Source organism: Ascaphus truei, chromosome 2, assembly GCF_040206685.1.
Source record: "Ascaphus truei isolate aAscTru1 chromosome 2, aAscTru1.hap1, whole genome shotgun sequence".
Lineage (NCBI taxonomy): Eukaryota > Metazoa > Chordata > Amphibia > Anura > Ascaphidae > Ascaphus > Ascaphus truei.
Genome location: NC_134484.1, coordinates 253,946,060 through 253,970,560, shown reverse-complemented (window position 1 = coordinate 253,970,560; position 24,501 = coordinate 253,946,060). Strand labels below are relative to the sequence as shown.

The window sequence follows — 24,501 nt, the reverse complement described above, 5'->3', positions numbered from 1 at the left end:
ACCCGGACCAGGTTGGCTTTATTAGAGACAGACAAGCGGCCGATAATACTAGAAGGATAGTATATATTATTAATTTCATTAATGCCAACGGGATCCGAGGCCTAGTACTAAGCTTAGACGTGGAAAAGGCCTTTGACAGGATCGACTGCCCATATATGGAGTCTACGCTTGGGGCATTCGGGTTTGGGGGCAAAATTCTGGGGGCAATAAAAGCATTATACACAACCCCGGCCACCAGGGTGGTTCACCAGGGCTTCCCGTCGGAGCTGTTTAAAATCAAAAGCGGGACCAGACAGGGCTGCCCACTTTCGCCCTTGTTGTTCGCCTTATGCGTGGAACCACTAGAGGCACACATACGTAGCAACCCTGACATATCGGGAGTCCAAATCCACTCACAGGAGCATAAGGTGGCTCTATACGCGGACGACATCATCTTGTCATTGACAAAGCCGCTTACCTCGCTACCCAATCTGTTTGCTCTCCTAGAAAGATTTAACAGAATCTCCGGTTTTAAGATCAATCAGGCTAAATCGGAGGCGTTAAGTCTGAATATCCCAAAAGAAACAGAGAAATTAATAGAAATTAATTTTCAGTTTAAATGGCAGCTTAAAGCTATAAAGTACCTAGGGGTATATCTTACCAAACAGAGCTCCACTCTCTATCAGGCGAACTAGCCAAGGCTACTGAGGGCCCTTACAAAGGAACTTAAGGACTGGTCCGCTTACGGAATATCCTGGATTGGCAGACTCTATTGTGTGAAGATGAACATTCTCCCCCGGTTATTGTATCTGTTCCAAACTCTCCCGATACCCGTGGTGCGATCGGAGATCAAGGAATTGCAGAATGTAGTAACGAAATTCATTTGGAAAAATAAAACACCGTGGGTAAAAATGACAATTATGCAAAGACCTAGGGAAACTGGGGGTCTGGCGGTGCCGAGCTTGATGGCATATTATAAGGCGGCACAATTATGTCAAATTACTCAGTGGCATGGCGGCCCGGAACTGAGGCGATGGGTGGCGCTGGAGAAGGAGGTGTGCGCCCCGCTGGAGCTCAAGGATCTAATTTGGTACCCTAAATCTAGATTAAAAGACTTAAAGGATCCGCTGGCCTCGGTGCTTAACTCCTTATCGGTCTGGGAAGCGGCTAAAAATTATCACTCATTAACCTCAAAACACACTTTAATGGCTCCCCTATATGGAAATCCAGATTTTGCTCCAGGGCTAGATGGTAAGAACTTCACACGTTGGCAAAACCTGGGGCTCAGAAGGCTGAAAGACCTGGAGGGGCGAGACACTATCAAACCATTCGAGCTATTACAGTCAGAAACTGACCTCCCCAACACAGAATTCCTTAGATACCTCCAGGTCCGGGCATTTTACACCAAACACCTAAATAGACACCGCTAACTAATTTTGAGAGGCTCTGTGGTCGGGGCACCGACACACGGGGACTCATCTCTGCTTTATACAGGGAGGTTGTTAGGACTGACATCGACGGCTCACACAAAACCAGGTTCATGACACAATGGGAGACAGACTTGACAGGGCCGCTAGAAGACGAAGACTGGACAGCGATCTTTAAGGCTGCGGCCAGTAGATCGATCTGCACGACATTGAAGGAGAACTCATATAAAGTATTAATGAGGTGGTATCTCACCCCAGTTAGACTGGCAAAATTCGTAGCGGGAGCTTCCCCGCTCTGTCCCAGGCAGTGCGGGGAACAGGGAGATCTGGTGCACATGCTGTGGTCTTGTCCACGACTCATACCCGTCTAGACTCAAATCAGAGATTGGCTACAGAGGATCTTTTTGGGCCTCAAAATTCAGCTAGACCCGTGGGTGTTTCTGCTAGGTAAGCCCACGAAAGAAGTGTCTAGATCAGGGAACAAATTAATTGCACACTTTGCTACGGCTGTGAGGTGCGAGACCGCAGCACTGTGGAAGCAGAATGCAATTCCATCAATAGATAAAATTCGGAACAGAATTTGGTTTGTTTGCCAGATGGAAAAGTTGACAAGTTTGGTCAACGACACTGGCCCAAATTTCCAAAAAGTCTGGTTGCCCTGGCTGGCACAGACAGATATCCCGGGGGTGAGCAATGCCTCCGTCTGGCTTTAATAAAATCAGGTGGGTTCTCCTTTGATGGCCGACAGGACCTGGGGTTGATAGCACATAGGGAAGACACTAGTACCGTGCCGCAAGATTACCGAGGGCGGACGAGCGCCCCCCCGCCTCACTGCCTGGTGCCACGTGGACACAGATGGGTGTGAGCCTGGAGCAGCGGTCTAGGAACGGAGAATAACAACAATGGAGATACCTCCTCTACCCTCCCCCCCTTCCTTCCCTCCCCTCCTCCTACCCCAATACTCTCCAGTCTACCCTTTCCCCTGTTTGTATTGATGTTGTATGTCCCACAGTACACCTTATGGCAGCGGTGCGCAAACTGTGGGGCGCGACCCCCAGGGGGGGCGCAAGACTACCGACGGGGGGCGCGGGGTTTACAGAGGCCCCGCACGCTTCCCGAAGGCACTTAAATTAAGTGCCGGGGGAGCTGCAGGGCCTCTGCAAACCTAACTTACCGTGGCTCCGGCGGCTTCCTCCTGCGTCACCATGGCAACGCGGCGTCAAAATGACGCTGCGAGGTCATGTGACGTCACGTTGCTATGGCAACGTGACGTCATTACGCCGGAGCGCGGGTAAGTTGGGGTTGGGGGGGGCGCGGGAGTGAGGGGACAGCCTGCAGGGGGGCGCAGGGAAAAAAGTTTGCGCCCCCCTGCCTTATGGTACTCGTGATAATTGTATGCTATATTTTGAAAAAACAATAAAAAGAAAGTAAAAAAAAAAAAAAAAAGGAAATATACAGTATACAGTACAGTACAGTACAGTGGGATGGTGTGCAAAACAGTCAGTCAGGCCTGCACCACTACAGTCCTCGAGGGCAGCAGACAGGCCCGGTTTTCAGGACAACCATGAAAACCGTGCCTGTTTGCGGCCCTCAGGGACTGGAATTGTGCAGGTCCTGTGTGTGTGTACAGCAAGTTAAAACATTTCTGTATAAATACAAGTTAAAAAAACCACAACAACATCTTCTTTATTTAAGTACAGCAGGTCAAAACATGTACAGTACAGCACAGTTCAGCACAACAGTATGGTCTTACAGTTCCCGTGATTAATCCAGAAAGTCCACCACATTGTCCGTCCATGGCCGATTCCTTGCATGGCGCAAAACGCCATTAATGCAGTCTCGAACGCCTTTCATTACAGGATCTGTAATTGGATAAAAGCGCTGCATTTCATCCAGAATGTTCTTTCTTAAATTGGCTGGAAGCGCCGTTTTTACGCGATTTCTGTTGTAGTTCACTTTGAAGGCCCAGTCACAGTACAACGAGTAGGGAACATGGTGCTTAAAAAGTAACAAGGCATACTTGTGGGGTGCACCCGCACTCATCACCCTATACTTCTCCCTAAGCGCCGGTGTCAGATCGCGCAGGGTGATGTCGGGCACCGTATTGTTGCGAGCGAATGTAGGTCTTCTGCGAGTGGGTGTGCTTGAGGCGACGGGCGATGGTAGGTTGTCTGGGAGGAAGCTTTCCTCCGGTCTTGGTCGCCGTGTTGTCTCCTGTCGTGGTCTTGACGGGGTTGTCATGTCCTCCTCAACGGCATACATGTACACTACATCTTCTGGTGGAGGGGGTGTGCTTGGTGAAGGAAGGGGGTCGATGCTCCCTTTCATCCCATCCATGTCACCCCCCTGCTCCGGCATCGGGGAAACAGGGGCATTAACACCGCGCAAACGATGTATACCCGCTATGTCAGCCTCTATCTTCTCCATCCGTCGATCCATCCGTTGATCCATATCTAGCATCCGTTGATCCATATGTATCATCCGTTGCTCCACATTTAACATGGTCTCCAGAAGCAGATCTATCTTTGCTAGCACAATAGAGTTCCCGGGGAGATCCACACTTATCCCATCCGGTCTAACGAGCTGCTTCTTGTGCATGGCGTGTGGACATCTGGGTGGATGGGTGCAACGGAGGATGAGATGGGGGTTCCATGGAGAGAAGCGGAAGCGACATCAAAGAAGGGTGGAGGAGGTGACCTGTGGATATCCGGTAGAGGAGAAGCGGCAGCGTCGTCGAAGAGGGATGGAGAAAGTGACCTTTGGATTTCCGGGCGAGAAGCAGAGTCGTCTAAGAGCAAAGGAGAAAGTGACCCGTGGATTTCAGAGGCAGCGTCGTCGGATAGAACTGGAGAAGATGGCCTGTGGGTTTCCGGGAGGGCGGCGGCAGAGTCGTTGAAGCGTATGTGAGGAAGTGGTCTGCGGATTGGATGGGTTGGCTGCCATTCATTTTGCGTCGAGAGTACATCACCGTATATCTTCTTGACATAATAAGGCTGACGTCTATGAAAACTCTTAGCCTTTGGGGTCAGAAGAAGGTTTTCTTTATTGGCCTTAGCCTGTCGCTTTTGCCTTGGCGTGGAAACGGCAACCGCCTTTCGCTTTTTCTGCATGACAGGCACGGCAGAGGCGAGAGGGTTCCTGCGTCCGTAGAATCGGGGTTGCTCCATGGAAGCAGGTGGCACAATGCAGTACAGTATCTGGACAAGGGCAAGTTCAGATAAAGATCATCGAGTGGTGGGCTATGCAAAGTGTGTAACCTTTTATGCATGGCGGCGAGGTAAAGGTGCTGAAAGTGGGCGTACTCTAATGTGAGTCATTAACGTATAAATACACCATCCATTTTGTGGATTCACTGCACATTGAATACACATCGACTAAACATCGAATATACATTCTTGTGTTTGTATTTCTTTCTACTCGCAGCAATGGTTGTTAAAAAGATTTCCAAGGATCTCAGCATGCGAATTAAGGAGATGTACAGGAGCGGACACTGAATTGCTGCTATCCAACGCTGGTTAGCTACTTCTGGCCTCGTTGTGCCAGCAACCACCGTGAGCTATCATGCACACGGAAAAAACAGAGAACGCAAAAGGGCACCAAGGGTAACTAACGCATAAGTATATTTATAAAACATTTTAAAAAAATTTGATCCAAAAATGTACTGTACATCTACAGTACTGTATCTAATATTTTTGTTATTTCTGTAGATTTATATTACAACAGTATATATATTTTGTATATTTATATTTATATTACAACAGTATATATATTTTGTATATTTATATTACAACAGTATATATATTTTGTATATTTATATTACAACAGTATATATATTTGGTATATTTATATTTATATTTCAACAGTTTTATATTGCTGCATACTGTATTAATAGAACAATATATTGTATCCGCTTGATCTACTGTATCTAATTTTTTTACTTATCGGAATGTTTTTCTTTACATTGTAGGGAGACAACTCTTCTGGTGGACAAAATAAGTGAGGAGAATGATGAGAAAAGTGCATTAAGGGTCAAATACACTCTGCAGGAAAATCACAATCTCGCTGTATGAGACCAGCATAAAGAAGATGAGACGCAGCATTGGATGGAAATATGGACGTGTGAGGTTAGTACTGGACAGTACAGGAGGTAAAAGTGTTGTTTAGGAAACTGTACTGTACCGCTAAAATGATTTATTCCTTGTCATTGCAGAGCGTACCCCATGATAAGGGACGTAAACAAAATCAAAAGAGTGGTCCGGGCCCAGGCATGGATCGACAGTGGGGAAACTTTCCAGGACAACGATCCGAAGCACACCGCGTCAACAGCGCATATCCTTGAGCGCGGTATCAACTGGGTGAAGACGCCAGCGGAGTAAGTGCGGTAACCGTGTCTCATTTGTTTCCCACAGTTTTTACTGTGTACTGTATCTCTTAAACTAATTGTCCTTTTTTTCCAATGACAGGATGGAAATATGGACGTGTGAGGTTAGTACTGGACAGTACAGGAGGTAAAAGTGTTGTTTAGGAAACTGTACTGTACCGCTAAAATGATTTATTCCTTGTCATTGCAGAGCGTACCCCATGATAAGGGACGTAAACAAAATCAAAAGAGTGGTCCGGGCCCAGGCATGGATCGACAGTGGGGAAACTTTCCAGGACAACGATCCGAAGCACACCGCGTCAACAGCGCATATCCTTGAGCGCGGTATCAACTGGGTGAAGACGCCAGCGGAGTAAGTGCGGTAACCGTGTCTCATTTGTTTCCCACAGTTTTTACTGTGTACTGTATCTCTTAAACTAATTGTCCTTTTTTTCCAATGACAGATCGCCAGACTTCAATCAGATCGAAATGGTCTGGCATCAGCTGAAGGACCATATCCGGAAAGTGGCGAAACCCACCAAAAAGGACGAGTTGTTGAAAGGCATAATGAGTTTTTGGAACGATGTACTCACCGTGGAACGCTGCAATAAATATATAGACCACATTGCCACTGTGTTGCCCATTGTCATTGCGCGTAATGGGCAAGCATCTGGAAACTAGTACTGTGCTGTAATATTGTAAGTACAGTATGATACAGGTAAGTATGGCACAGATTTTTTCTTTCCCAATAGTCAGAGTATACAGTAGTTACAGTTTTTTCTTTACAGAGAGAGCAGCACCAGCCATCAGGTTACAGTACATAGTATTTAACAGTAGTCAGAGTATACAGTAGTTCCAGTATAGACTAGTTTGACAGTACTACAGTAACTGCCTACTAAATGCTCAATTTTTTTCTTTCCAGAGAAAGCAGCACCAGCCATCTACAGTAGTACTACACATCACACAATGCCATAATACAGTACGCACATAACTGCACTAATTTTTTGTTTTCTTGTCGTTTCAGGAAAAAAGGGTGGCCTGGGGGGAGGTGGGGTTTTGTGTCCAGTCTAATATGTTTGTACAGTAAAATATACAGTATATAAACAGCAGTAATGATGTACATAAAACCTCTCCTCTCTCAATGAACTACTGTACTGTACACAGAATGAGTAACAAGATAAAGACGGAAAAAAACAATATTACTATATATATATATATATATATATATATATATATATATATATATATATATATATATCACAACAAAACAAAAATATTAAGGAGCGCCTACTATTACAACCTGCCTAACTGTGAGTAAGTTAGCTACTGGGTAAAAACAACCTATGGGGTGGCCAGAGGGGGTATTAAATATGAAATAGATCCTACGTTGTTAAGATAACACATATATTATATAAACGACTTTAATAAAAATTACTATAAAAAATGGAAAAAATATATTTAAATATAAAAAATTCATAAAAAATATTGAGAAAATACCAAAACCTTAAAAAACATAGAGTCCAGTTCCAATAAAGTGCATCCAGGTAATGGCAGCCCGTTTGAAAGGGATCACAACTCCCTTGTAGATACCTATGAAAGAAAAAGAGAAAAAAACAGGCACACACCTAGTGCATTAAAGTAAAACAAACAGTTTATGGAACATTAAAAAAGACAAATGCCCACTCACAAGTCAAACGGTAAAATAAAGCAGTTATGAGATTGGCTCTCATATGCCAGTAGTAGCGTCCGGATCAGCAATGGAGACCTGTCCTACACACGCGTGGCGCAGTCTCCTTCACCGGAAGTGACGTCCTCCCGGTCGTGTGCCCCGCAAAAGGAAATCCCTCCGGGAACCACAGGAACCACAGCTTTAGCCTTAGCTTGCTTACTTCTGGCTGCTGCACTACCAGGAATGGTAAAGATATGTCCGCTTTTCTTGTCTGGCTCGCCGCTCCCCTGATGAAGTCATCTTTGATGACGAAACGCGTTGGGCGTGGCTAAGACGGAGGAGGCACTTTCCCACTGAATACAGTGCATCACGGACTACTACGATTGCAGTTTGAGAGCGGCGAGCCAGACAAGAAAAGCGGACATATCTTTACCATTCCTGGTAGTGCAGCAGCCAGAAGTAAGCAAGCTAAGGCTAAAGCTGTGGTTCCTGTGGTTCCCGGAGGGATTTCCTTTTGCGGGGCACACGACCGGGAGGACGTCACTTCCGGTGAAGGAGACTGCGCCACGCGTGTGTAGGACAGGTCTCCATTGCTGATCCGGACGCTACTACTGGCATATGAGAGCCAATCTCATAACTGCTTTATTTTGACTTGTCAGTGGGCATTTGTCTTTTTTAATGTTCCATAAACTGTTTGTTTTACTTTAAAGCACTAGGTGTGCGCCTGTTTTTTTCTCTTTTTCTTTCATATATATATATATATATATATATATATATATATATACCATAATACTGAGTTAAGTTATGGTGAGTAAAAAAAGTGACAAAAACCCTCCACAGGAAAGCAAATATGCAAATACAACTGTATGCTCATCTGCATGTCTTAGGCAGGTCTGCAACCCCACCTTTCCCCATCATCACCCAGCATACAGCACTTCCACTGCAGCAAGGGATTCTGGGAAATGACATGCAAAGGAGCACACAGTGTCACTTTTTGCCTCAAAAACCATTTTTAACATGGTTCCCTATAGGCTTAAGCTTGCTGCATGGTCACAGCACTGTGTGCTCATTTGCATGTCATTTCCCAGAATCCCTTGCTGCAGTGGAAGTGCTGTATGCTGGGTGATGATGGGGCCTCTCATGCATACCCAGTTAAAATCAACCCCACACTGATGAGACCCATCAAGGTCGAAACAGCTGTCTGTGGGTGGTTTTCGGGGTATGCACCTTAACCCTGGCTGTGCTCAAAGCTGTGACCATGCAGCAAGCTTAAGCCTATAGGGAACCATGTTAAAAATGGTTTTTGAGGCAAAAAGTGACACTGTGTGCTCATTTGCATGTCATTTCCCAGAATCCCTTGCCATGCAAATGAGCACACAGTGCCACTTTTTATCTCATGCTCACATTACATGAGCAACCCTTAGTCAATGCATGCTGCTTTAAACACAGCTTTTAAGCAAGGACTTGGGAGATGCAAAGTCAGTTAACCCACTCACAGACATGTTTCAACCTTGATGGGTCTCATCAGTGTGAGGTTGGCTTACTGACATTTGCTCAAATGAGATAAGAGTAGGTAATCACCACGACTATTAAGGTTATGGTGGGTAAAAACAGTGACTAAAACCCTCCACAGTAAAGCATAAAGCAACTGTAAATATTCCTGTACATTCATTTGTATGTCTTAGACAGGTCTGCAACCCTGTCTTTCACCATTATCACCCAGCAAACAGCACTTCCACTGCAGCAAGGGATTCTGGGAAATGACATGCAAATGAGCACACAGTGCCACTTTTTATCTCATGCTCACATTACATGAGCAACCCTTAGTCAATGCATGCTGCTTTAAACACAGCTTTTAAGCAAGGACTTGGGAGATGCAAAGTCAGTTAACTTTATATATATCTTATACTATATTAGTGAAAGCACTGTATGTTTGCCTGCCTGCCTGCATGCATGCATGCCTGCCTGCCTGCCTGGATGTCCGGTGTCCCTAGGGGAAATCTCATTGGTCCCTTGGGCCGCCCCCGCACACCTCTCATTGGCCTGAGGCGGAGTGACGGCCAAAGGACACACAGGGACACACACACAGGGACACACACACAGGGAACACAGACACACACACACACACACAGGGACACACACACAGGGACACACACACACAGGGACACACACACACACACAGGGACACACACTCTCCCCCGTCAGTTGGACCGCAGCTCACCTTCCACACCCCCCCCCCTCCTCTCCCGGTGCCCCTCCTCTCCCGGTGCCCCTCACTCTCTCCCCCCTCCCCACCTCACCCAAATCCCTACGCTCCGCAACATCCCCAGCCGCACCATCACCCTCACCGTGCGCCGCGGAGGAAGCGCGGCCCTGCTGCTCAGCAGCAAACTCCAGGCTCCTTCCCCCTCGCGGCGCGGCCCGGGCCTCCTGCTCTCCCCATCACGTGCGCCGCTACCGGAGAGGGGAAGCGCGGTGCGGGACTCCCCATCACGTGTGACGCTACCGGAGAGGGGAAGCGCGGCGCGGGACTCCCCATCACGTGCGCCGCTACCGGAGAGGGGAAGCGCGGCGCGGGACTCCCCATCACGTGCGCCGCTACCCGAGAGGGGAAGCGCGGGCCGGGCCTCCTGCTCTCCCCATCACGTGCGCCGCTACCGGAGAGGGGAAGCGCGGGCCGGGCCTCCTGCTCTCCCCATCACGTGCGCCGCTACCGGAGAGGGGAATCGCGGGCCGGGCCTCCTGCTCTCCCCATCACGTGCGCCGCTACCGGAGAGGGGAAGCGCGGCGCGGGACTCCCCATCACGTGCGCCGCTACCGGAGAGGGGAAGCGCGGTGCGGGACTCCTGCCACTCTTGCCCCCCCCCCCCCAGCTTCCCGAACTCACCTCCTGCCCCAGCCAGATGCCACGGGGTCAAGGTAAGTCACACACCGTCTCCCACCCACGCACTGTCACCCAGTCACCCACACACCCACCCAGTCACTTTCACCCACCCAGTCACCCAGCACTCAGTCACCCACCCACCCACTCAGTCACCCACTCAGTCACCCACCCACTCAGTCACCCACTCACTTAGTCACCCACCCACTCACTCAGTCACCCACCCACTCACTCAGTCACCCACCCACTCACTCAGTCACCCACCCACTCACTCACTCAGTCACCCACACACCCACCCAGTCACCCACCCAGTCACCCACCCAGTCACCCACTCAGTCACCCACTCAGTCACCCACCCACACACCCACCCACACACCCACCCAGTCACTTTCACCCAGTCACCCACTTTCACCCAGTCACCCACCCACCCACTCAGTCACCCACCCACTCAGTCACCCACCCACTCAGTCACCCAGTCACCCACCCATTCAGTCACCCAGTCACCCATTCAGTCAGTCACCCAGTCACCCACCCATTCAGTAAGTCAGTCACCCACTCACCCACCCACTCACTCAGTCACCCACCCACTCAGTCACCCAGTCACCCACCCAGTCACCCACCCATTCAGTCACCCATTCAGTCAGTCACCCAGTCACCCACCCATTCAGTCAGTCACCCACTCACCCACCCAGTCAGTCACCCACTCACCCACCCAGTCAGTCACCCACTCACCCACCCAGTCAGTCACCCACTCACCCACCCAGTCAGTCACCCACTCACCCACCCAGTCAGTCACCCACTCACCCACCCAGTCAGTCACTCACTCACCCACCCAGTCAGTCACCCACTCACCCACCCAGTCAGTCACCCACTCACCCACCCAGTCAGTCACCCACTCACCCACCCAGTCAGTCACTCACCCACCCAGTCAGTCTCCCACTCACCCACCCACCGACCCAACTCACCCACCCAACCACCGACCCAAAGTCACCCACCCACCGACCCAAAGTCAAACCGACCCAAAGTCACCCACCCACCGACCCAAAGTCACATACCCACCGACCCAAAGTCACACACCCACCGACCCAAAGTCACACACCCACCGACCCAAAGTCAAACCGACCCAAAGTCACCCACCCACCGACCCAAAGTCACCCACCCACGACCCAAAGTCAAACCGACCCAAAGTCACCCACCCACTCAGTCACCCACCCACCCACTCAGTCAAGTGTCACACACCCACCCAGTCACCCACACACTCAGTCAACTCAGTCACCCACCTAGCTGTCAAGGGGGGGGGGGGGGAAGCCTAACCCTGTCGTACGCCCCCCCAAAATTACATCCCGGGCAACGCCGGGTCTCTCAGCTAGTATATATATATATATATGATACATTACAGTATATATTATTAAATAATATTCTTATAAATGTGCATTATTCATGTTTCCCCATGTTTTAGAAATGTTTTCTAAATGTTTATCCAATTTCAATCTGCCAAAAGAACTTAATAAAGACAGCATTATGTATTGTTCATGATTATTTTTATATTTGTATTTTTTGGTTCCTGATAAAATAAATATTTATTCACACTGCTAGCCATAATCATTTACAACAACCACAACCCCCCCCCCCCACACCCCTACAGTACACCAATGAATCAGTTAATGGTTTTTTTTAACTCTCAATTCTCACAATGCTGTGCAAATCGGATTTACATTTCAAAATCGAGAAGGGATTTTCCAAAGCGTTACCGTAAACAAAGCCTCAAAGGGTTGGGGGGGGGGTGATTACACGCAAGCGCACTGAGGCTTTGTAGGTCGGCTATGGACGGATTAAGAACACAATGGCAATATTCAGAAAATTAACGACTCTGTGGAGAGAGGGGGTTGGGTGACTCATGCGCAGTAAGCAGCAAGCTCCCATCTCTAAAAGGATTAGAGTACACACAGGCGCAGTGAGGCGATTGACGCTCGGCTAGGGACGGATGAAAAACACAATGACTAACTAACTTCAGAAAATGAATGTCTCTGTGTAGGTGTCTGTCGATAAGACTTTGTGTGTGCGTGGGGGAGGGATGAAGGATTAGTTGTGCAGCAGTTCAAAGAAATAACATACTGTACTGTACTGTAGAGTACAGTAATTTCAAAAGGCAGTTCATCATAATACTGTAATTTGATCCCTACACCCCCCAAATACAGTACATAAAAAGCACACAAATCAACCATGTGCAGGCAAACGCACAGATTTAATATCGTAATATCAAGATTGTTTTTGCAAGCTTGTGGATAAAATAACAGTTAAAAAATCATAATTAAAAATTTGGGGGGGGGGCACTCAAGCAAGCAGTGGTGGGTGAAGTTACAGGCGCATCTCAAAGAGAATTACACGCAGGCGCAGTGAGGCTTTGTAGGTCGGCTATGGACGGATTCAGAACACAATGGCAAGATTCAGTAAATTAACGACTCTGTGGAGAGGGGGGGGGGGTTGGGTGACTCATGCGCAGTAAGCAGCTAGCTCCCATCTCTAAAAGGATTACACGCAGGCGCAGTGAGGCTTTGTAGGTCGGCTATGGACGGATTAAGAACACAATGGCAAGATTCAGAAAATTCACGACTCCGTGGAATTTCAAATCCTTGAGCTAGCGTTCGTGGGGGAGGGGGCTGCAGGGTACAGCTGCATAAAGTTCAAAGCTAAAGACATACTTTGATTTCAAAAGGCAGTTCATCATAATAATACACCCCCAAATACAGTACGTAAAAAGCACACAAATCAACCATGTGCAGGGTCGCAGTCAAAAGCTAAAGCACAGATTGAATATTGTAATACAGTAAGATGGGTTTTGCAGTCTCTTGTGGAGAAAAAAAAATTACAATAAACATTTTTTTTTTTTTTTTGGTCACTCACTCAGGCAAGCAAGCAGTGGTGGGCGAAGTTACAGGTGCATGCGCAGTAAATTCCTGCTGTCAAGAAAGAATGTGATTGAGAAGTTGAAATACCCTGCAGTGCAGTTAATTATCCTGAGCGAGGGGAGAGCGCTATATATGCCGAAATGTGACACTGTTACAGTACTGTACACGCCTATGGGTTTCAACAATTTTCAAATGTGACATACCGTACAGCAGCACAGCACTGCAAATGAATGTATACTTTAAATATGCAAATTTACATTTACTGCGCGCGCACACACTGACTGTGTACTGACGTACACTGGCGACACACTTTATTCGAGCTTGGCTAGTCCCACGAATTCGGGTATACCCGGGTGTATTGAGGTTTGTGACTGTTTTCTGCCCGAGTGCATTGAGTTATTTTTCAAGCAGGGATTGAAGTATTTTATTCCCGCTGGCTGCAATACTGCACAGTATATATATATATACTGCATTACAATTCATGAATTTATGCCATCTGGTAGACACGCGAAGCATTGCAGCCTATTAAATCCTAATCATTATCATTTAACAGATCAGCCGCCCATCAGCCAGGCATGAACCCAGGCTGGGAAGGCAAATGCAACGGGGCTTGTTAGAGGTGAGGAGTGGCGCATTCCAGGTATCTGCCAGGTACATACCGGGTATTTGCTCGAATAAAGTGTGTCGGTGCAGTAGGTTGAACCGCGAAGGTATTAGACTTCCAAGACAACAGCTCGCAAACGCCCCCCTGAGTTTTTACATGGCATTGCAGTATTGCAGACATAGGGGAATAAAATGCTAATATCACGAGCGCGAAAATAACGCAGTTCACTCCGGGCGAAAACGACAAAAAAACGCACCTAACCGGGATAATCTGAGAGCCGCGGATCTAGCCGTCTCAGACTCAGATGCCTACATGCCGATCTCCATTTTTAATTGATTTTATGTATATTTTTTTATTTTGCGTCATGTTTATTCAATCCCAAACACATATTTTATTCAATTAATTAATAAAGATTACTAGCTGATGTACCCGGCGTTGCCCAGGATGTAATTGTAATGTTCCCTCTCCCCACTCTCTCTCTGTCTGTCCCCTCCCCCTCTCTATCTCTATCTCTCTCCCTTCCCCGTGCTCTCTCCCCTCCCCTCCCCCTTCCCTCCCCACTCTCTCTCCCCTCCCCCCTCTCTCTTCCCTCCCCACTCTCCCCTCTTTCTCTTCCCCTGTCTCCCCCCTCTCTGTCTCCCGTTCACATCAATCCGGTCCCCCCTGCCCTTTACAGGTCTGGTCCCTCCCCCCCATTTACAGGTCCGGTTCCCCCCCCCCCATTTACAGGTCCGGTCCCCTGCCCCCTTACAGCTCCATTCTCCCCCCCCTTTACAGCTTCATGCAGTGTGTGTGCGGCAGTGTGTGTGTGTGTGCGGCAGTGTGTGTGTGTGTGTGCGGCAGTCAGTGTGTGTGTGCGGCAGTCAGTGTGTGTGTTTGTGTGCATCAGTGTGTGTGTGTGTGTGTGCGTGCGCGTCATTCAGTGTGTGTGTGCGTGCGCGTCAGTCAGTGTGTGTGCGCGTCAGTCAGTGTGTGTTTGTGTGTGCGTCAGTCAGTGTGTGTGTGCATAAGTCAGTGTGTGTGTGCGTCAGTCAGTGTGTGTGTGCGTGCTTCAGTGTGTGTGTGCGTGCTTCAGTGTGTGGCATGTGTGCGTCAGTGTGTGTGGTGTGTGTGCGTCAGTGTGTGTGCATCAGCCAGTCAGTGTGTGTGCGCGTCAGTCAGTGTGTGTGTGTGTGTGTGTGTGTGGCAGTCAGTCAGTGTGAATCAGTCAGTCAGTTCGTATGTGTGTGTCAGTCAGTCTGGTTTTGCCCCCCCTCTCTCTTGACTGTTCCCCTCCCCCCCTCCCCGCAGAGGTGCGGAGGAGGGGGAGACGGGGGGGCTGTGTTTTTGTCCTGACTCTTCCCCCGTCAACCCCGTCAACTCCCCCCCCACGCGGAGCTGCTGATGGGGGGGGTGCTCACCGCTGGCTTCTCCTTCCACACTCTCCCCCCAGCGGTAATACGGGGCCCGTGTGTTAGGAGAAGAACTGACGGCGTGAGTGTAACAGGCAGTGGCGTGATTGCGGCGGGCAGGAGGCGGCGGCGGGCCTGAGGTGAGGGAGGGAAGGAGTCGGGAGAGCGTGGTGCGGCAGCGGCGGCGCCCCTGAGGGAAAAGTGAGGCTGTACCGGCGGGCCTGATGTGAGGCGGGGAGGGTGGTTTGGCTGCGGTGGCGGCCCTGAGGGGAAGGGAATCTTGAGGGATGCAAGAGGTGTGGGGGTGTGAGACACTGAAGGGCCGCAAGAGGAGGGGGGGGGGGAAAGTGCGGTCCTGACAATAACCCCCTGAGGGGAAGGGAGGCTGGAGGGACGCAAGAGGTGTGGGGGGGTGAGACAGTGAAGGACCGCAAGAGGAGAGGGGGGGGGGTGAGACAGTGTTCGGCATTATTGCTAGTGAACGGATCTGACAAGCCCTCATTTTAGCGAGGGTAACCCTGAATCTGTGTATTGTAATGCTCCTGTTGGCTCCGGACAAAATAAACTGGTTTTATTTAACTCATCTGTTCTGTCTTGTGCTTTCAATCCCGTGTAATTGTACTGGTTTAGCACAACAGGCTTTTTCAGGTGGCAGCGGAGGGATCACTGGACTCGGAGCTGAAATACTGCGGGCATTTCAGCACTGAGACGGTCTAGATTTCGAGACTGCAGTGCTAGGAGATACAGACGCTCTGTGCATGGCACAAGGTTTACCTTACCCCCAACTAGTTAACCTAATCGACCCGAGGATCGACCAAGAGGATAGCATCTACGTTTTGGACCTTGACCACGGACAATATGATCCTTTGTTGCGAGGAATAGGGGCTGCGGATGGAGGGCCACAAGAAGATAGCCATGGTTGAGGACAGTGTCTGGAATGAGACCAGGTCGCAAGCAGCCACAGTGGACCCAGTTTCAGAGTCATCCAATGCCCTGTCCCAGGATCCAATAATACAGTCCCTAGATTCCAGTTAGCACAATGAGCCAAGTACCCCGACAGGAGAGGCCCAGCTGGTCTCTGAAGTTACAGTGTGCAAAAAAACAGGCGCTTACCTCAGATTAGAAACAAAAGTGTGCTTACAGTAAAGCGGTCAATTCGACAATAGCTCTCTTACAAATACTTGGAGCAAACAGTAGGATCCCTTCAGCTTCAACCCCAGAAAAGGGTTAATCCAGAGCCCTTATAGAAACATGGGAACAAACAAACAATGGGGGAGCATGGGATTAGAAAGACATATACAATAATAATGGTGATGAATATTGACAGTAGTTCCAAAGGTGGGGGGCGGGTTGTAAATATAATAATACTTACACGGCCATGTGTAAGCAACCACAATTAGTGATCACCTCCTTGAGGGCGAGCTGCTAGATATAGCTGTATGTTGATAGGGTTAGGGGAAATGATATATAATCTATAAGGCTATACTCACACGGCCCTGTGTGAGCTGGTGTAGAAATTGGTTACTTTGGGGTTAAATTTAACCCATCCACATCTATTCGTCGCGTAATGGGGGTTTTCTCCAGTATCCAGGGCAGCACGAAAATCAGTGCTAACTCCCAGGCGTCAGCCAGGCTCTCCCCCCAGGTGTTATGATGCGTGGGGGGGGGAGGGGTTGGGTGATGAGAAAAACGAGTGAGGCACGGTTCCAGTTAAATATTCACAAGAAATCGCATTTATTAATTAAAACAGCAAAGGGACTCACATACATATAGAATGGACCCCTGGCCTCCTCACGCAGTCCAGGATCGAGTTTGAGCAGCTTTGTGCGCCCTTCCCGCGTCCGGGATGCAGGAAGAAAAACTATCCTGCTGGGCTGCAAACACTGCTCCACGGTCTGACTGCGGAAGCCTCCTTAGGTCAAAATCTTCTGGTGGTTTAGAGCTACGCGTTTCGTCGACACATCGACTTCCTCAGGCTCAAATAATGACGTTGCAGGGGTCTGGTGGCTTTTTATAGACCCTCTGGATGATTAAAGGATTGATTAAAGCTGATTTGTTGTTTCAAATTGAATTCAGCTTGGTTGTGTTGTTTTCCATGACATGGCATTGCATATATATGGAAAATCCTTTCTGTACATATTCTAACACACATATGTGCCTCTTGCTCACTTTCATACTAATATGAGTCTAAAAATCTATATTGGTTTCATTAACCATGTTAAAATCATTAATCAAGCCTCCATTAAGGTAGGGATCAATGGAATAAACTATCACCCGATAGGGGTAAGGATTTAAGACAGTATTTACTTATAATGTCTTAAGTATATAAATATATAATACAATACAATCTTTATACAAATATCTGTAAAATCATTAAATAGCCATTGTCACAAAATTCTCCATTAACTCTTTCATCATTAATTAATGGTCCTATTAGGTTACCTGCTTGCATTAATGTCATGTATACCCCCTAAGCATTTGGTATTGAATTTGGGCAAAGAATGATTTTAGCAAAGGGCTATGTTCATTATAAACATCATATTCAAAATCTAAAAAAATAATTAAAATTCATATAATATACACCTCACGTGTAATCTAAAAATTCAAGGTAATTACTCTCTAAAATATATTGATAATCTCGACACACTCAATGATTACTTATTAATACATTAAAACATAAATAATTACATAAATACATAAAAATGTTTAAAAATGCATAATGATCGGAAAGAGTCTGAAAAAAAAGGAAAAGAACAAGCGCAAATAAAAAGTTTGTTTAGATACTTTATAATGTATAACACTCTTCTTAAATAGTTAGACATATAAGTGGCACTTATGAAAATGTCAAACCCGCAGATAAGGGGGGAGGTGTCGTCATCATGGACACTAGTTACTACCTTGCTGAGTCCCTTCGTATTTTAGGCGATAGAACGACTTATGAGAAGTTAACACAAGACCCTTCAAGGGCTTACCAGGAAGAGCTAAAACAAATTTTAGGCGAAGCTAGGGACATTGTAATCTTGGGTGAAAGAGAGTTCACCTATCTGCTTAAAACAGAACCAGTGAAACCGGTGTTCTACTTTTTACCCAAGATTCACAAAAACCGCCAGAAACCACCAGGCAGACCCATAATTTCGGGTATTGGTTCTCTGACACAGAACTTTTCAGAATATGTGGACATATACCTCCAGAAATACGCGACAAGTGCGAAAGCCTATCTGAAAGACACAGTAGAGTTCCTGAGTTTACTATCAAAACTAAAGTGGCAGGAGGACTATATATTAGTAACCTGTGACGTTACGTCTCTGTAGGATGGGTGTACAGCAGTGGCATCAGCTTTAGATAAAGACGCTTCAGTTCCACCAGAGCAGAAACGCTTTCTGTTAGATGGGATTAAATTCATCCTAACACATAACCTGTTCTGGTTCGATGGGTCAATGTTTTTGCAGAGGTGCGGGACCGCCATGGGGACCAGGTTTGCTCCCAGCTATGCTAATACCTTCATGGCACATTGGGAAGAGACCAATATTTGGTCTGGGAACCCATATGGAGCAAGCCTGGTCCTCTGGCGGAGATACATCGACGATGTGCTCATTGTTTGGCAGGGGAGTGAGGAGAGCCTCGGCCCCTTTTTGACGCATATTAACAACAATAGTGTCAACTTGAGTTTTACGTCTGAGATAAGTAAAGAAAGCATCAACTTCCTTGACTTAACCATCTACATTGAGGACAATGTGGTTAAAACCAAGACTTATTTCAAGGAAGTTGATGCCAACAATTTTCTGCTTAATAATAGCTGCCATCATCGTAGATGGCTAAATAACATACCGTTCGGGCAATTTAGACGAATAAGGCGGAATTGTACGGAGGTTGAAATATATAAAGAACAAGCAGAAATTCTGGGAGCCAGATTTGGAGAAAGGCAGTACAAACCAGACGTAATTGAAGCAGCGCACTTTAGAGCCTTAGATTTAAACCAAGAACAATTGATGGTGCCAAAACAAAAAAAAGACAAAACAGATTTTATTGTACCATTTGTCACCAAATATAACAATGAGTCCCATAAAATAAAAAAAATTTTAGGGAAACACTGGCATGTGCTGTGCAAAGACCCAGTACTAAAATATTATTTGCCAAAAACACCCCGCATAATTTTTAAAAAAGCAGAGAATATAAAAAGTAGACTGGTACCAAGTGTATATAGAAAAGAATCGGAAACCAAGGTTACTAATTGGCTACCGAAACCAATAGGATTTTTTAAGTGTTTTGAGTGCAAGGCCTGCAAACATGCACTTACTGACAGAATAAACTTCAGTTCAAATGTCACCAAAGAGGTCTTTAAGACCAAACAATTAATTAGTTGTAGAACGAACTACGTAGTGTATTTACTCCAGTGCCCATGTGGATTGCAGTATGTGGGCCGGACCTCAAGAAGTCTTAGAGTCCGCATACTGGAACACTTGGGCAATATAAGAAGGGGCCTGACCACACATAGCGTGCCACTCCACTTTACACAACATCATGGGGGAGACCCCTCAGGACTACTCTACAGAGGATTAGAGGTGGTTCCTGAGAACTGGAGAGGGGGAGATAGATTGAAACGTCTCCGACAGAGAGAGACGTTTTGGATATATCGTTTGAAATCTATGTCCCCAGCTGGTCTTAATGTCGACCTTGACATTGCAGCATTCAACTAAAAATATAAAAAGGCAACTGTGATTTTCTAGAGGTATAAGACATTTTCATAAGTGCCACTTATATGTCTAACTATTTAAGAAGAGTGTTATACATTATAAAGTATCTAAACAAACTTTTTATTTGCGCTTGTTCTTTTCCTTTTTTTTCAGACTCTTTTTCCGATCATTATGCATTTTTAAACATTTTTATGTATTTATGTAATTATTTATGTTTTAATGTATTAATAAGTAATCATTGAGTGTGTCGAGATTATCAATATATTTTAGAGAGTAATTACCTTGACTTTTTAGATTACACGTGAGGTGTATATTATATGAATTTTAATTATTTTTTTAGATTTTGAATATGATGTTTATAATGAACATAGCCCTTTGCTAAAATCATTCTTTGCCCAAATTCAATACCAAATGCTCAGGGGGTATACATGACATTAATGCAAGCTGGTAACCTAATAGGACCATTAATTAATGATGAAAGAGTTAATGGAGAATTTTGTGACAATGGCTATTTAATGATTTTACAGATATTTGTATAAAGATTGTATTGTATTATATATTTATATACTTAAGACATTATAAGTAAACACTGTCTTAAATCCTTACCCCTATCGGGTGATAGTTTATTCCATTGATCCCTACCTTAATGGAGGCTTGATTAATGATTTTAACATGGTTAATGAAACCAATATAGATTTTTAGACTCATATTAGTATGAAAGTGAGCAAGAGGCACATATGTGTGTTAGAATATGTACAGAAAGGATTTTCCATATATATGCAATGCCATGTCATTGAAAACAACACAACCAAGCTGAATTCAATTTGAAACAACAAATCAGCTTTAATCAATCCTTTAATCATCCAGAGGGTCTATAAAAAGCCACCAGACCCCTGCAACGTCATTATTTGAGCCTGAGGAAGTCGATGTGTCGACGAAACGCGTAGCTCTAAACCACCAGAAGATTTTGACCTAAGGAGGCTTCCGCAGTCAGACCGTGGAGCAGTGTTTGCAGCCCAGCAGGATAGTTTTTCTTCCTGCATCCCGGACGCGGGAAGGGCGCACAAAGCTGCTCAAACTCGATCCTGGACTGCGTGAGGAGGCCAGGGGTCCATTCTATATGTATGTGAGTCCCTTTGCTGTTTTAATTAATAAATGCGATTTCTTGTGAATATTTAACTGGAACCGTGCCTCACTCGTTTTTCTCATCACCCAACTCCTCCCCCCCCCCCACGCATCATAACACCTGGGGGGAGAGCCTGGCTGACGCCTGGGAGTTAGCACTGATTTTCGTGCTGCCCTGGATACTGGAGAAAACCCCCATTACGTGACGAATAGATGTGGATGGGTTAAATTTAACCCCAAAGTAACCAATTTCTACACCAGCTCACACAGGGCCGTGTGAGTATAGCCCTATAGATTATATATCATTTCCCCTAACCCTATCAACATACAGCTATATCTAGCTGGGAGAGGCACAGCTCGCCCTCAAGGAGGTGATCACTAATTGTGGTTGCTTACACATGGCCGTGTAAGTATTATTATATTTACAACCCGCCCCCCACCTTTGGAACTACTGTCAATATTCATCACCATTATTATTGTATGTCTTTCTAATCCCATGCTCCCCCATTGTTTGTTTGTTCCTCTGAAGTTACAGGGCTACTGGCGGCACTTGGGCCGGGTGCCAGCAATAGAGCAAACGACAGCCCGGTCAGCTCCCCCATCAGACGCACCGTCATCAGCCAGCTGCTGCCTCATGTACAGCAGCTTTGCAAAGTTCAATAAAGACAAGGACGACATTAACGGGTAACTGTGGGCATTTGAGCACCAGCGTTTCGTGAACCAATTCCCGGCGGAAGATTGGGTAGAGTACCTGTTCCCCCAATTGAGCAGAAAAGAAGCCGCAGCATATCAGAGATGGACAGAGATTATGCTTGCCCATTCGTCAAGGAGCTCTTTCTGGCAAGATATGGCATTACCCCTAACCCCCACCCGAGAGTTCAGAGCGTTGAAAAAAGGGTCCCAGGACTCCCATGTTCAATGTTTTCCTGTTTGCACACAATACTAAGCGTTGGGTGGTCGGGTGCGAGATATAGATAGACATTGAACTTAGACTAATAAAAGTAATTGTAATATTTAGATAATAAGCAACATATGTAAAAAGATATATATATATAATTTTTCTTACCATCTCCATGGTTCCTAAATGATGCCTCAACCTTAGAAATAGAAAAGGAAAATTTATTAATTAGCAAGTATATATCCACATCTCCAAGAGCATGTTTGATGTTGCATGAGAAGAACTTGGGTCCAAATCCATAAAAAAGGTGCCAATATTCATATGAATGGGAGTAAAAGGTATGATGAGCCTTAGCACCCGTTTGTGGAACTAGGTCTTAATATTTAGAGGGATGAATTCAAGACGCATGTGATTTTCTGATTATTGCATTAAAACATATTTGAGCTAAAACATCTGTGCTGGAATGTCTTTCACCGGAGTGACCAGAGATCAAAAAAAAACACACACACATTTGAATGAATAAGTCAATTAGTGCAATGTTATCAAAGGAAAGATAAGTGGAAATAATAATAAAACATACAGGACCCCTATAAGCTCATATTGAACCCCCAAAATAACCACAACATATATATATATATATATATATATATATATATATATATATATATATATATATATATATATATATATATATGTATAAGTGTCAAAGAGGAGTTCTACTGAGCATGGCAATATATATTTAAAACCAGAGACAGAAATTAAACACAGACAGAGCTCAGTGCTATATCCAAATACACCCCTTCCTGGTATTATACAGGTTAATAAGAGCTTCAATCAGACTTTGAACTATGCAACTAATTTTGACAGATTTATTATAAATCATTCTTCCTGGTAATGTACAGGTTATTAAGAATCTATTTTAGTGTTAGGGACCCTTGAGACGTGGTCTGCCTTGGAGGGGCTCAAGGGCTTACAACACTTTGGCCAAAGGGTTAAACTAAAAGACCATTTTAATCAAAAGATATCTAAATATATATATATATTTAGGCACTGTACCCGTGTATTGGTGTCTTTGGATGTAGCACTGAGCTCTGCCTGTATTTCATGTTCTGTCTCTGGTTTTAAATGGAAATAATAATAACCACATTTATAAGGCCCCATTATATTCTGTAGCGCAGTAAAATGTGTGTGAAAAAATATGATAACTGGTACATTAGGTATAAAGTGGTTCACAAACTGTGGTACATGGACACTGTTAAATCCCAATCAGCTGTCCTTGTGACCTTGGGCAAGTCCCTTTATCTCCATGTGCCTCAGGCACCAAAACTAGACTGTAAGCTGTTCGGGGAAGAGACGCATTGTGCCTGCAAAAGTCTTTGTAAAGCAATGTATATATTTTCAGCACTACATAAAAAAAAAAGTATCTAGAATATTGCGCCAGTATTTTGTAAACATCTAGTATGCATACATAGAAATACGTTGTGCAACAGAACAAAGTACGTATGCTAATCCTCCTCCCAATTATTAATGTTGAAGTGATCTATGTAATAGAAAAATGTTCTAATCTTAGGATATTGAAGATATATTTTTTAATGTGCACGACCTTGATTGTAATGTCTTTGTGGCAGACTTCTTCCTTCACTGTTAATATTTATATTATGCAGTTATCACTAGTATAATTCCCAGTATTGTGTATAGGACACACATGGTGCAGCTCTGAAAGAGAGGAAATTGTTCTCATAGCGTAATTTTATTTTCCTGGAGAGTCCATCCATGGCATTGCAAACCAATGGGTTAAGCCCCGACACAACAATAGTGATAGGACAAAAACTTCTACCTGTGGCAGGACCAGAGAGAGCTCCACCTCTACTCACCTGGTAGTCTTATGATACCAAAGGTGAAAAATATAATCTAGACATATTCATTATCATAATTGTTACCGGGAGTACATTTGTGCGCACTGCAATGGCTGGACTCTCCAGGAAAAACAAAACAAAAAAAAAAGATGGTAAGTGTGACGGAGCAGCAGACTTTACTTCCACACATGCAATTCTTAGGGTAAACCAAACGTTGAGTGATTTTATTTGCCACAAAAACAACTAAAACATTGGGGCTACTGCCCCTTAAGGCAAAACATAAAAATCATAAAATAAATACCTATTCCCATTAGGGAAAATAACTACACTTCACTTGCAGCCCTTTCTAACGATAACTGGCCAACTAAACTGGTTCCCAACTTTAAAACATATGAAACAATATTATATAGAACAAGAAGACAAGGGAACAATGTACACAGTCTTATCTGCTTGATGCCGGCATCTCTGATTACTCCAGCTGCAAGCTTTGAAGACTTGCTGCTCCCAATAAGTCCATTTGCCCTTCTCTGGTACAGGCTTCTCTTCTGGGTGAGGCTTTGGGTTCCTCACGGTTGCCAGGCAAAATCTTCTGGTCAACCAGCCTGGACCCCTGCAGGCAAGAGCTTGGTCTGTGATCCTCCTAACAGACTCCAAACAGGGACAGTGACAGGTTTCATTTCCTGCCTTTTACACCTGTTCAATCAGGAG

General features: G+C 45.6%; 1 protein-coding gene across 1 annotated transcript in view; it reads right to left on the bottom strand.

Moving 5' to 3' along the window:
* LOC142487226 (uncharacterized) overlaps window positions 1-24,501 on the bottom strand; it is a 155,481-nt gene that overhangs the window by 99,108 nt on the left and 31,872 nt on the right. The window contains exon 3 of the mRNA XM_075586117.1: window positions 22,106-22,136. The gene's annotated coding sequence lies outside the window, so the exon portion shown is untranslated. The remainder of the gene's footprint in view (window positions 1-22,105; window positions 22,137-24,501) is intronic.